Genomic DNA, 15,813 nt, shown 5'->3' on the forward strand with positions numbered 1-15,813 from the left:
GCTGAGACTGTGAATACTTTGAATACTTTGAATGTCCCGTGTAAGATGTGTAATGTGTGCGGTGGGAATTATGAAACAATGACCTTGCAATTACACGCACCCCCTGAGTGCTCCCCGGAGCTTCCGTGTCGCTGCGAACTAATGGCAAATGATGTGCTTGAATCGCCACAGGGAATACACAACAGCATAAATGCAGAAATGAATTCTGCTGACACTCTTGGATCACGTAGTCCACGGGAGAAGCAGGGCTTGGCTGCCGGCTCCTTAACTCTCCCACGACTGCAGGTCCTTGCACAGCGAGCCATGGAAGCTCTGTCGGCTGATCACCAGCTGCCCTCTGCTCTCTTGAACATTGTTCAAGGAAGCTGTGGACCTTATTGCCCAGCTGACCTGCCTGACTGTGCATCGACTTTTCATTTTAATCAGGCTTTATTGGCCCCTCAGCATAAGTTCAGTAACAATGGTATTTACCTCCTAATGAAGCCAAACAGAAGCCCGAACAGGTCCCTATTGTGGCCCAATTGAGTGCCTTGAATGCAGAATCAGATACATTAACGCAAAAACAAATATTTGCACAAACTAGCAAACCTCTTCAGCCTTTAAAGAGGCCGTCCATCACGGAAACAAACATGGCACTGTCTGGCTCACCTTTGTCTCTAGCCTCAGACTCTTTTAACTACTCAATCCCAGCTGAAAAAGATCTGAGTGGGACATCAGAAAAAAAAAATCTAGAGAGGCAAAATTCAATTGAAATTGTCAACAAGCAACTTCACGACTTAACACAAATCAATACTGCATGTACCAAAAAAAACGGAGGATCAGATGGAAATGGGAAAAAATTTGAGTGAAATGAAATCAGAATTAATTCCCAAAATCGTCAACTTGCCTGACATCAAGTGGTACAGTGGTGCCTTAAAACGAAGACGAATCGAGGACAGTGGTTCTCCTGAAATCCATTGCTCCCAGATAAGATCCACAAAACCTGTTGAACAGACTCATTGCTTACACCCTGTGAAGGATCAGTGTCGGATTTCAAACGCACAGAGTCTGTGATACCTGTACATACTCATGTAACAAATGTACATCCGCAGTCATCTGAGTCTTCGTCAGATAACTATTCCACTGAGTCATCTATAATGGAACGGGAGTATCCCAAGATTCGCCAAACTCATCACAAAACCAATCCGAGGCGAATCCCCCACAACTTGCAGCAGGACAAAATGATAAAAAAAATCATACAAGAGTTACAACCAATCTTGATGTCTTCCATGTCCATGACTATTTCTCCATTTTTAAACTCTACGAACAAGTGAAGGACAGTGTAAAAGATCTAACCGCATTGGCTGCCCTCATGAACTCTAAATTGGTTAATCTGGAAAGTGACAACAACATATTAAAACAAATGTCAATCGATCTAAAGAACAAAATTGATCCATCTCTGACCCCCTCAGCAGAACAAAGAACTAAAAATATAGAGGACAAGAAACATCTGGCAGAAGTTGCAATGGAGGCACTTGGGCCTCTGAAACAGCAAAGAACTAATTTCTCAGTGGAAATGCTCCGCTCTGGAAGAGAGTCTAATAAGAGCATCCACGTAGAACCAAGTAAATTCAGCTCTATCTTATGCAACAAAGAAACCAACACAGAAGCTGTCGTACAAGGAAGCCTTGAGGGCGTGCAAACGATCCTGGCAACTGAAGACCCTAAACTTGACCTCAATGCTGAATCTTCATCGGCCTCTCTGGAGACAATCTCCTCCTTTTCTGCCGCTGTCGGAAGTATGAACCAAAGTTAAAATGGGGCAAACTTGGATTCTCAAACACCATCTACGTCAGCTGTTGGCACAGACCAATGTGGCTCCTGTCCTGGGACGCTTTAATCTAGCCCGGAAGTCATTGGTGTCTCTGAGGGGCTGTTTTAAATATTTAATGTCAAGGTTAAAAACATCGAAAGTCTTGTGAACTCCAAATCATCCCAATCAAGAAAATCTAAAAATCTGTGAAAAAAGAAGTCGCGTATGATGAACGGCTCAAGAAAGTTCTTACACAACATAAAGTCTGTGAGTTTTACTTTAAACACAGACTCTACTAGCTCAACAGCAAAACAAAGGGAAGAAAAGAAGCCACCGATCAATGTTGCTTCTCAAAGCGAGGTTTCTGTTGACACTTTTGGCACTCCTGAAACTTCAATTAACTTATTGGACCTCTCAACGCATGAACATGAAGAGGAACCGAAAAGCCCTCCTTCTGAGCATAATGAAGATCTCATGATTGTCCCTTCAAAGGCCTCAGGTGAAGTCTCCGTCTGTGGCCCCCTGTGTGTGACCTAAACAAATCGGCTAGAGTATGTACCATATTACCTCCCGTAAATGTAAGACAATCAAACAATTCAACAGCTTGCTCCCCTAAGTTCATCACACTAGGAGAAAGATGGAATAAATTGGCTGAGCAGGCTGAAGGCAACTTAGTGAATGTAGCAACCAATGATGACAATAAAGCTACAATTGGCAAAACCGTGAATGATGTTGTAAGATAAAGAACATCGAATTTGGACATAGGCCTGGCAATATTATCTAAGATCTACAACAAAGAACGTGGGCCAAAACCCGTGAATAACAGAAGCAAAACTAATAAGTTCTCTTCTTCTAACAAACCACAATCCAGGTATTGTCTCATCCTGGAATGCATCCTAGCAAGTAAGGATGGACTCACCTTGAATCGCAACAACGTCCTACGACTACTCCACTATGTCCCACCTCTTCGAGCAATTGAAACCGAAGACATAAAAACTGTCGATTTCTTAAAAGAACCCCAAAATAATGGAGTAAAACTTAATATTGATTCAAGAATTATATGCAACATTCTACTAGAGGCTACTCCGGTACTACTCTTGAAGGGCTTTGACATCCGTGAGGTGAAAAATGCTCAGGACCTTAATAGTCAAGACACACGCATTAGTTCAGAGACAACTGCAGACTTGAGCCAAAACACAATCAATGCCACTGACTGTGGTGATGACCACAGGCCTGGCGCCAAGGATTCAATAGCCCTCGTGACCACAAAAATGAGTTCAAAAACAGACAATGACCCCAGCATGTATAAGGAACTCCCCCAGTTCATTAAGAATGGTGATCAAATTAAAATCACGTTTGACTGCGATATGACGCCAATTGGAGGAATACATGACCATGAGTCAGGTTCTGAAGTAAATGAATGGAACTGGATTGCCAAAACTTTAGCCGTTCGAAACCGAAGCTAATGTCAAAAAGCAAAAACAAGGACAATAAATCCTGCAATTCAACAGAAAATGAGCAGACCTATGGCTGGCCTTTTAATCCTCGTAAGATAAAGTTCTGCATGCAAAATTCTTGAATCAAGAAACATATCACCTTTTATCCAAACAGCACTTGTGAAGTCAGAAGGATCATCAAAAGCATTAAAGATGCTATTTACATCATCAACGTTTACTGGCAACCCAAAGCAATGAGAACCACAGCTTTTACTGATCAGGTTTCAAACTTAATTGACACAATTTACGATCGAGAAACATTGCCACATATCTTGCTGTGTGGAGATCTGAATATCAACTATATAAAAGTAAAAGCAAACCCTCAAAGTGAGAAACTGAACGCCTTGAGTAAGGCGGCGCTATGGTGCGCTGAAATGGATGCAAGAAACTTGTCCATGCTAAATGGGAACACGACAGGTGATGTTCCTGCAAAAGCAGGTGGAATCTAACAGAATTAGATTGAGACTCAATGACAAAGATGTGAAGTCCCTCAAACAACAAGCGTATCAGATCCAAAACAATCATCTTGAATATCAACATCTTCTGACACAATTCATGGAGAAAAAACAAGACCTTCAAAATATAGCGTTTAAACCCAAACACACTTTTGACCTGGAAGTGTTGAAACGCAAACGTAAAATGAGAACCAAAACTAGACGATGCCATAAAGAGGATGCAGCCAAATACATCTCGGAAATAAAATCCATACTACAGTCCTATAAAAATTGGCTGAAAGTATACAAAGCTCTCATTATACAGCGAGGCACTGAAGCGATGATGCAAAAATGAGCAAACAAAAATACCTGCGACTTCTGGGGACTCATTAATGATTTTAGTGGACCACAGGATGCCCTTCAAACCAACATGGTATCCGAAGAAGAATGGCTAAGACACTACACTCAGCTCTATAGCAAAAAAGGAAACATAGAGCCGCCTATCTTCTCTGATATCGACCAGTGGGACCTAAAATTTGACAAGAGGGAGATTTTAGATATCATCAAAAAAACTCAGGTCGTCACGAGCGCCGGGGCCCGAAGGATTGACCAATTTCCTCTTGAAGAGAAATCCTGAGGAATGGGCTGACTTTTGCCACTGCCTATTCACGAAGATCGCCACCTTCTGCGCAACTCCAACATCATGGAAAAACGCGATCATTGTGCCTATATTTAAGAAGGGTAATAGAGCAAATCCAAAGCATTATCGGCCCATAGCCCTATTAGATGTGCTAGGGGAAATATATGCAACCCTTCTTCACCAACAGCTACAGAAGTGGACCTTGGCATGTAACCACATTGATACTAGACAAACTGGTTTTGTTAAGGGCAGCAGCTTAAATCTTTTGATCATCAACATTATGAAAATGGATTTATTGAGAACTGGGGGAAAGATTTATCTCGTTTTTATAGACGTATCGCATGCTTTTGATAGCATTGACCGAGAGATTTTGTGGAACAAACTGATCAAATGGGGGTGCCCATCAAGCCTCCTCATGGCCATTAAAGATTTCCACACAAACACCGAAATTAGAATCCGGCTAGATCGAACTGGCAGACTCTCACCGTCCATTCGAACTTGCTGCAGTGTTAAACAAGGATGCCCTTTGGCGTCAATTATTTTCAACCTCTTTCTATCTGACATTGATCAAAGCCTGGAAGGTGTTCCATCTTATCCACCAAAAATCTACAGATTCCACGTTGACCGTCTTCTTTATGCTGACGGTCTAATCCTACTGGATAGAACCCTACTTGGCCTTCAGCGCAAATTGAATGCCCTTGCAGAATACGTCAATGCCAATGGGCTTACCATCAATACGCCAAAATCAGAAATCTTAGTATTACAAGATCAGAGGAGACACAACTCACGTAATCGACCTAAATTTTCGGTGGCACATAGATGGTGTGACCCTGAACAACATAATGCAAACAAAATACCTGAGAATGATGATCAATCCTAATATAAATGACGCACTGTGGGTTGAAAGTATCAAAACAAAATGTCACAAACTGGCTATTCAGGCAACTGCACTAAACAAGAAATATGGCATATTTTCACTCTTGCCAGTGCTTGCCTTTTTCAAGCAAAAGGCAGTTCCTGCTTTAATCCACAGTGTAGAATGTGCATTAGGATGCTCTTATGACTTATGGAACACTCTTGAAAAAATCTTTTGGTCCAGAGTCCTATGTTTGCCAAGGGGAACCCCAACAGCATGCATCCGCAATGAGCTTAGTCTGACTTCAATAAATGCTAGAGTCTGCTGCTACATGCTTAACCTATACCGCAAAATTACCATGGAAGTAACGCCTCCACAGTTCAGAATTCTGCAAAATCCAGGAAATAGAAATGAACTTAATGTATTGTCCATGTGGGTAGATCGATGTAAAGAAACCTTAAATGATCTTGGAACCGACATGATCACTTTGCAAACTAATCCTAACCATGTTAAAAAAAATGTTGTGGAGACTTGACTGGATTTCAACTGGCGAACAAAGACTAAAACACAACATCATGAAAAACGTCCCTAGTGAAAAAGAGGCGTAAACGAGATACAAAACTACTGGACGACTTTCCCCGATCAACATCACAGGGCACTGTGCATGAAGTTTCGCATGAACCTGATCAAAACCAGAGAAAGAGTAAGTCTATGGTCAAGGGGTGGCGAAATCGCAATGTCCTGCAGATTGTGCACCGTACACGATGAAACACTAAAACATCGTACACTGTCTTGTACAGCGTTGTGCATGGAGCGAACAAAGCATCTTGGTAAATTCATCATGGCGAGACCAAACCTTAATGTCGAAAACTGGTGGCAGGTCCTTACTGACGAAACAGATCGAAAATTAACAGTAGCCTTGACGTTCTTTCTAGAAGTGATCATCGCTCGAATAACAGAGGAGAATAACAAAACGTCATGAGCAAATAATGACATGCCTCTTAGTTTCTTTTTCCACTGTTGTGACATTTAAAAGGACGTAGTGAATCACTGTGGTTAGGTTGGACATTGTTTTTTCTTTTCTTTTTCTTTCTTTTTTCTTCCTTCTTCGTTGACTTTGAAGTAACTATGTGTCATAATATGATTCTTGACTTATAATTTTAATACATTTGCATGGTATGATAAAGTGTATTTTAAAGGTTTGTAATAAACCAATAAAATAAAAAATAAAAAATAAATAAATAATAATGAAGTGCTCTATCCAAATCTTCAACGATGTATCTCCCATTACATTGCCAAGGTGACATGAGAAGAAGCCAGTGGAAGATATTCTAAACTCCAAGATGCGCCAACATAAAGGGCATTTCCATTCAGCTTCAAGTTTCTCTTCAACAACTGAGAAGTCACAATATACATGAAAGATGAAGGTCGATGTCTGCTGGATCATGCGTTATTTAGCCATTTGGATAGACGGGACAGATCATCAAGGTCGGGCATGGCAGACTCAGCATTAGGGACGGAAGTAACCTGGCATGTCAGAAAGGAGTTGTCCTGTTGGGAAATAAAATGAGCAAGGGGAAGATAACAGGATGTGAAAGTGGGGAGTAAATGCTACAAAGACAGAGAGGGAAGGATGCAGCGGGCGAAGAATGTTTTGAGATAGCATGGGTGTGTGCCAGTCCTCTTAGATGGACCATAGTACTGCAAGAGGGAAGAGAATATGTCCTAACGTGTTGTGATAACCGAGCTGTGTTTTCAACATAGATTGGAAGGATTGCAAGTTAGTACACAATGGGCATCATTACGAGTATGGCGGTAAGGCAACAACGGCACTGGTATCGCTACCGGTACAGTTGGTACCGTACTGCCATACTAGGGGTTCTGCTCGTGGGTGCCGTTGCAGCAACCAGGTCTGACGTGGTGGCCATACCGGCACCCGCGAACAGAGATGGTAGCAATGGTACCGTTATTGTTGGTACCGTCACTACCACCCTCCCCATTCCCATTGAGCCCTATGGGGGCTCAAATGGGAATGGGGATGTACCGGGCTCGGCACTCGCGTAAGGGGAAATACTGGGTCCGCCGAGGTTGGAATGACCCAGTGATTCCCCTTTCGCGAGTGCCAGGTGCGTGTTTGGAGGTAGCCATGCCGGTATAACAGCAAGGCTACCTCCAACCTCGTAATGAGGCCCAATGTAATATAGGATGCTTGAAGGGCTCTGGCAATCCTAAAGTTTGGTGGCGTATTTGCTCGGGTATCGCTACACGTTGTAGCCTACGTCAAACTCAAATGTTAAATCTATATCGGCCAAGTGCAAGCCGAAATTGGCATAGTCAAGAATAGACTGCTTAAAGGTGTATGTTGTTGATAACAGAATGTAAGGGAATTGAGCGATCAAGATAATACTGTGAAATTGAAAAGGCCTGTAACCCTTATGTCTAAAATGATATTATTAAGAGTTTGTGCTACAAATACCTAGCTTGATTATGCTACAGGAGTACAAGTTGCCAGTAAAATGTTTTGATTAACACTAAGATATCTTCGCTAGGCACATTTAAGGGTTATTTATTGGCTGCAAATGGGTAGTCAAGGTGACCTTATACGCCACTCATTTTAGTGCACTTTGTGGATATCCTTTACTTAATATAATTATAAAGCATGTCATTATGGGTAATAGTAAAAGTTTAGTGAGCAATTCTCATTTCTGACTTTTAGGAATCAGCCGTGAGGACTCTGGCCCCAACAATTTTGGTGGAGGCTTTCCTACCCGCGATTTCAAGGACAGAGGCTGGATGTCACACTAAGCACTGTCTCTCTCTAATTAAAGGGATAACCATGGCAAAGACTTCCAGAGCCACTGGATCAAATATAACCTTGGTTTCAATCAGGTGTGCTAGCCAGCTACATCTGTAGAACTAGAGCACCTCCCTGACTCGCCTGGTGGTTGAATAACAACTCCCAGAGGAGCTGAAGTTCTTGCCTTCTTTTGTTGGCCAGCAGGTGCAACAGCCCCAGCGCGACTGCAGCAAGCTGGTCTTTGCCGCTCATTTAAGGGCTGCACTGGTCGGTAGTCATGCTCTTAGTCATTGCCTTGTAGATCTGATTTGTTGTAACACGCGTTCAGAAAACTGCTGAATTGAAATGTTATTGTTCCATTGGCAATTCATTTAGACTGTTTTTACGTATTTTATTAATCTGAACCTGTGCTCTTAGAAATAAATCTGCCGAGATTCGAATTTATAATAGCACGCTATTTTGGGTGACTTCTTGCTGTGTGAGTGCCTGGGTTTTAATCAGGTGTGCTAGCCAGCTACACCGGAAGAAGTAGAATACCTCCCTGACTCGCCTGGTGGCTGAACTACAACTCACAGAGGAGATGTAGTTCTTGCCTTCTTTTGTTGGCCAGCAGGCGCGACAGCGCAGGCGTGTCTGCAGCAAGCTAGTCTTTGATGTGTTGGCGCTGTCGCCCTGCAGCCTTGCATCTTCTGGGTAAATCGGGTTTACCGTCCGATGTCTGACCAATATGTACCCGCTAGAATCAGTGTTGGCATGGGATAACTTGGAGAATAGGCATGTGGATAATTCTATTGCTTTCTCTAGGGCGATCAGAGAAAAGTTCCTTATTCCTACAGCACCTACAGAGGGGGGCCAGGCGACGGGCATAGGGAAGGATACAACAGTTAACAGGGGGATCGCCCTTATGAAAGTGGTCTCCGAGAGCATAGTCACGCCTGTTCAGCGCAGTAAAAGGCACCGGGAAAGGGACAGTTCTCAGTTAGATAATAGGAGAATGGCCATGCCTGTTGGGAGTTTTAGGGTTAGACAAGGATTAAATACTCTGAGGGCACAGGGATTGCAGAAAAAACTTCAGGCATGCGATTTGAATAGCAACCTTAAAATGCTGTTCTTTAACATTAGATCTCTGGTGAAGCATGCATTGGAAGTTTCTGAGCATATCACAGATTGTGATATAGATATTTGTGCCTTGACCGAAACATGGCTTCATGAGGCAACTGGCCCATCTCTTTAACTTGCTACCCCTAAAGACTATTCTATACGGTATGTAAATAGGAAGAATCAAGGGAGAGTAGGGGTGGCATTCATTTTTTAAAAGAGTTCAGATATTTGGGAGTCTGTGGTGTATGGCCCAATGGGGTGTGAGACGCTGTGCATCAAAGTAAGGACAGATGCTATTGCAAGCTTGAATATTATGCTTATCTACAGACCCCCTATTATAATGCCAGATGTTGTCCCTCACTTGAATAGTCTGATACATCCGCAGATGAAACTCTTTTTGAAGTGGATTTTATTGTGAGATTTTTATCTCTGGAAAGCTGATATAAGTGATTCAGCGGCTAAAGAATTGGAAAAGGTTTATGACAAGCACAGGCGTTGTACAGCATATAGAGGAACGCACTCATATTAAAGGCAACATGCTGGATTGGCTGGCTTCTCGTAACTTGAATATGAGTACACCCATTGTCTCTATGTGTCCTTGGTTGGACCACTTTTTTATTGATGTTACTATTGTCCTAGATTGCAAAGTCTGGATGGTTGCAGCCAAACCGAACTGGAGCTTATCTAGAAATGTGAGGCAGTTAAAACCTGAGTTTATACAGGATTGGTGATTGCGTCTGTCATAGTGAATACACCACTCTTGTATACCGCAGAGAAGGTGACCAATGTGTTTTTAGATACATTGGAAGAAGCAACTAATTCCCATACTCCTCTAAAATCTAGGAAGCTGATATATATTACTTATAATGCCTAGTTTTCGGAGGGATTCAAGGTTCTAAAGGTGTGTAGAAGAAAAACGTTCTATCTTAGGAAAATCTTGCAGAGTTGGACAAAATCAGGTGTACAGCAGCAGCACAAAAGTATTGTTAAAACTGATATAATATTGTTTCGTTCTCAATGTATATGTTGGCCTATGCCCAGTCGCTTTGCGAGGAAATCCGCATTGCAAGGTCGTGACCTTAAGTTAATCAAGCCTCCATTTTAGGTTAAAGCCGCCATTTTAGTTTGTCGTGCAAAATCACCCTGTGACCTAAAATGGCCGACCTGTGTTCTCTTGTTCTTACTTAACCTCTTCAACCTGTGTAGTCAAGTTAATGTCCAACCTGCCTGCAGGCTACATGTTAGGGTCATGTAGACCTTCTCCTTTGTTGACCTCGGGATCAGGGGATTACTTGAATCGGCGATGTTAACCTACAAGTATACAAGAACAATAACGCTATTTAAACATGACATGCGAAACATCTGTTTGACTTGCATTGAAGCAAATGTGTAAAGAGTGTAAAGTTAAACCCAGAGAATAATAGTATTTGTTAGTAAATGTATTAAGAAGTAAACCGCATGCACGAGATATGTAAATTAGGAATGAACCTGGCGCGAACCCTAGCCCAGTACATGATTAACTTGTAGGAGGCTGGACATCGTTATGAAGAAACTGTATAAATATGCTGATGTCCAGCTAGCAATTCCTGTTCATTGCTCACATTGAACCTGCTGGTGGTCTCTGTGATGTACTGACGGCCAAATAGCTATTTGTGTACTTTGTTTTGTAAACTGTCCAGTGTTGCAATAAAGATTCTGGGAATCTTTACAAGCCTGTGTTGGTGTATTTCTCTTTGCTTGGTGTAAAAGCCTTAATATTGTATTTTCTGATTCCATTGATGGCGCCCGAATAGGGACCCTCAAGATTGACTTTGTCTCGTTGAAGGTTGGCTCGGCTATCGGACCGGGATCGGATGGTGCCAACAAAACGGCCCCTCTGGACGAGAAGCGAATTCCTCGACAGAACAGCACGATCCGATCCCTGAACGTTGAGCTGTAGCCCAAGACGACATCTTGACGAGGGTCCATATATCGAGGTGGGTAAATTTGCTGAAATCACCAGACACGTGGGTCCTTAGAATTGTCCTTAGTAACCTGATCGGGCCTCCCAGTCCTTTGGTCAGGTGAATCGTGACCCGATTCTTAATTTGACCCTGACAATTTGAATTTGGCGCATTGTACTCGCGAGCACAATTATTTGACCAGGTAACACCAGAATTCTGATATGCCTGAGAAATTGTCTGCCTGCTTCAGGGCATTATTCCACAGCGACAGACAATCTTTGGAAGTTAGCCGTCCCGCACCACAGGAGGGGTCGCCGGCATGTACTATGTACTGTAAGAAAGGCTTTGGTAGTATAGCATTTAATGATATTTGGCACAGACAGACCAGACATAACTCTAATCTTCGGTGGCCAACCAATGGTAGCTTTGAAATCCCTCGGTTAGAATATTTAGCGTCTGTATTGATAAAGAAACAGGCTAGACCTGCAGCATTTGACACATTGCACAGCTGGAAAACAGAAGCTTTGCAGCAACAAAAAAGTAGAGAGAAACATATGCGTCGGCATATGACAAATGCCGAAAAGGCACTGTTATATGATCAAAATAAACAATTGGAATCAGTTAGGAACACGGACAGAGCGTTTCAATTAGGCATTCAGAAAATTTACCCTTCAAAAGATTTTCATACGTCCGATGAATTGATTAACAAACGTTTGCATGAACGAAGGCCAGATGCCTCTGCGCCACCCCCGTACGTCCCTCCTCCTGGTGCTTTGCCCTTTCCTGTTGTTCTTCCTCCTCCTATGGTTCCTTCGGTCCTCCCTATTGTTCTTCCTGTTGTTCCTCCAGCCTTCGCTCCTTTGCCTGCCCCCTTGCCTCCAGCTATTGACATTCAGAATGTGCCTACTCTTCCTCTTCCAAGTGATTCCGCATCGCTTGTAGTAGACCAGGGAGCGGGATCAAGGGTTGTGACTCGTAATACTGTGTCCCTAGATAAAAAGAATGAATTGATTGCTTGGACTAAACATTGTATGGAGAAGCTGATGTTTTTTCCACACTCAAAAATTTAAAAAGTATTCCTGAGAAAAATGTTTTTATTGAAGGGTTAGGGATTCATTTGAGTATAATGTGGAATAGATTAAACGATGTAGATCTCCCACAAGGGTTACGGGATTTGAACACCTTAGCGTTGTCTAGAGATACTGCGGAGAAAGTATATGAGCATGTCAAGAGGATTTTTGTGCATAGGAAGGTGTTGGAAGAGTTACAGAATGAAGAAGCAGATGGTGATAGTTTAGGCGCTATGTTCTTACAGAAACGGTTTTCTCCTCGCCGTGAATTGATAGGTGAGGAATCGCAAATTTGTACAAAGGATGCGATAAGATGGATTTCGGATATGTCGATAACTCCAGATGAAGTATATAACACGTATGGTCAGTATACGTTAGAAATGCAAAAGAAAGTGATACAGGTTATGGTAGAATACCTGCAGAATGAGTGTGTAAAAAGAAAGATTTGTTGTCCCGCAGAATTGTTGAGTGTTTACAAGAGAGCCTTTTCGATTGATGCCTCTTCGACTGCCTTAGCGATTGATTTGGCTCTGTTGCTTAGTAAGCGTTCGGAGCTACCTACTTCTCAGTTGCCTATGAGAGAGGTCCCTCCGACATTTGTCCCAAAAGTTGAGATTGCGGCCGATGCTGCACGAGGTATAGTCGCTGTGGACATTCCTGCACATTATGTATCGCAGTTTGTTCACGTCCTGTTCTCAAGACAGGAAGTGAACACCTTAAAGCAATCTATTTTTGATATAAGAAAGAATCCGACGGGGTTCTATAAAGAAATAGAGTCGGTCTTACAATCATCGGTATTCACCTTAAGTGATATTGATTTATTATTTCCTGTACTCCTGCCAGTTGATTTGTGGAAACAGATTAGGACTGTAGATGATGTACCTGGGTTAGGAGATACATGGGATAACATGGTTAGGCTCAACAGAGAAAGACCAGCTGGCGAGCGACCGCCTCAAGTGATATTAACTTTGCCTGATAGGATTATTGTAAAATTAAAAACCATAGTTCCTGAAAAAGAATTATTTGGGACAAGCTTACGGCCTGTGTCCAAGGAAAGTCTGAGGGTGCTACTGAGGTCTTCAATCGGTTCGAACAGGTATTTTCAGATTTCAGTGGACAAGACTTAGGCACAGAGTCAGGGAAAAGGCTGTTTGTCGACAAATTTGTGTGTGGATTGCTGCCTGACATCCAGTCACAAATGATGTCCTCCGAAAGCGCTTGGCAGGCGAAGTCTCAATCAGAAGTACTGCATATGGCTCAGTACTATGAAAATCGTGTGAATAATGAAAAGGAAAAGAAAGGGTGACCTGAAAACAAAAGTACTAGTACAACAGATTGTTAGAAGCCCTAGAGGGGGTAATATGCAATTTAGAGGTCAATACGTTCCACAGGGAAGTATGCCCCTGCCTCCGGTAACCATTAACCAGTGTGCCTATTGTTGACAGGAAGGCCACTGGCGCGCACAATGTCCGACCTTGCAGCAAAGGTCATTTGGGAACATGGGTAGACGATCCAGAGGTCGCCCAGGTGTAGGGGGCCCTGGTAGAGGTCAGTTTCCGCCAGAATCACAGCAACCTTTTTCACAGGATAAACAAGTATCGAGTGTGGATAATAGAAACATTTTTGATCATCCTTCTGCCGCGTACCTCTCTGAAGAATTTCCTCTTGACGACATTCTGTTTCGTTAGGATTGCCCGAAGCAGGATTTGGAACCAACGCCTATTCCCGTTCATCAGAAAGGTCCCTACGTTGAGATGGTGGTGGGATATAGGAAGCATCTATTTTTAGTAGATACGGGAGCACAAAAGTGTTCCATTGACCATTCACAGGTTCCAAACATTCCCCTGTCAGGGCAATCCAATGTTTCTGTAGGGTTTTCAGGCACACCTGTAGTTTGTCCAGTCTCTTTGCTGGTACCGATAACACTGGGTCCCCTCACGGAGCAGTGTCCATTTCTACTTACTACAAAGTTTGGAGAGAATTTGCTGGGGTTAAATTTGCTGAAGGAATTGAACGCAGTAATACATTGCTCCTCAGACGGAGTTCGGTTAGCAATTTCACCTCAGCAATCACTCGCCTTTCAGTTTTTGACTCGACCTTTACCGCCAGAATTCAGTAACATTCCGGAATGCTTATGGGCAATTGATGATAATGATGTGGGCATTCTTCAAATTGAACCCGTTAAAATTATTCTGAAACATGGAGTAAAACTGCCTCGCATTCCACAATATAAAATCTCAGTTGAAGGCGAACAGGATTTGAAATGCATAGTTTCTGATTTTGTACATCGTGGAGTAATTGAGGAAATTACAGGTAGTTTGTGTGACAGCCCGATTTTGCCGGTGTACAAAAAAGGTGATAATGCGATTCCTTTTTGGTTTATAATTGATTTGCGTGCTATTAACAAATTTGTGGCTCCTCAATTTCCCATTGTACCTGATATAACTACGATACTGACTATGATTCCGGCTTCTGCCACTCACTTTAGCGTTGTGGACCTCAAAAATGCGTTTTTCAGTATTCCTATACATAAGGATAGTAGGTATTTGTTCGCGTTTAACCTCGGTGGACGCTCGTTCTCATTCACTCGTGCACCACAAGGGTATACTGAGAGTCCAAGTATTTATAGTAGAGCATTGAAAGAGCAACTCGATACTCTTGAGTTACCTACTACTTACACGTTACTACAGTACGTAGATGATCTCCTCTTGGCTGCTGATTCTGAAAGTGCCTGTAAAGAAGGCACCATGTTGTTGCTTTGTCATCTAGAAAAACATGGTCATAAAGCTTCACTCAAAAAATTCCAATATTGTTGCCAGGAGATCGCCTATTTAGGCTATCTCCTGTCAAAGGAGGGAAGAAGGTTGACACCTGAACGAATAAAAACTATTTCTGGCATGCCTGTCCCAAATACGCAGAAGGAAGTTAGAGCCCTGATAGGTATGGCTTCTTACTGTAGATTGTGGATCCCTAATTTTTCGTTAACGATTAAACCAATGCTGGCTTTGACAAAGAAGGGCATTTCTTTGCCATTGCCATGGACTTTGGAACACCAGACAGCATTTGATTTACTAAAAACTGCGCTGTGTTCGGCACCGGTTTTAGGAACTCCAAATTATGAAAAGGCCTTTGTGTTGTATGTGCATGAATGTGATGGATGTGCTTTGGCTGTGTTAACGCAGGAACATGGAGGGAAGAATAGGCCGTGCGGCTATTTCTCATCCGTCCTTGATCCTGTTGCATGCGCTCTGCCGAGATGTTTGAGAGCTGTCGCTGCTGTTGCTGCGTCTGTAAAACAGAGCGAGGGAATGGTTCTGGGTCATGCGTTAACCCTAATGGTACCTCACTCTGTAGATATTCTATTAAATAGAACTCAAACGCAACACCTTACTTCCACACGATTGACAAGATACGAATTGATCTTATTTGCTCCCCATGTTCAAATTCAGAGGTGTTGCGTATTAAATCCGGCTGAACTTTTACCTGTCCCGCAAGATACTGTTGATGGTAACGAAACGTGACACGATTGCCTTTACACTACAGAACAAGATACTAAAGGGAGAATCGATTTGTGATGGCTCCTGTTTCAAACTTCCGAATGGTACATCCACGGCTGCTTATGCCGTCACTACCTTAAGCACGATTGTGGAAACCAAAAGATTTATGCATAATTCCGCGCAGGCC

This window comes from Ambystoma mexicanum, chromosome 1p (assembly GCF_040938575.1).
Source record: "Ambystoma mexicanum isolate Mex_15411 chromosome 1p, UKY_AmexF1_1, whole genome shotgun sequence".
In the NCBI taxonomy this organism is placed as follows: Eukaryota; Metazoa; Chordata; class Amphibia; order Caudata; family Ambystomatidae; genus Ambystoma; species Ambystoma mexicanum.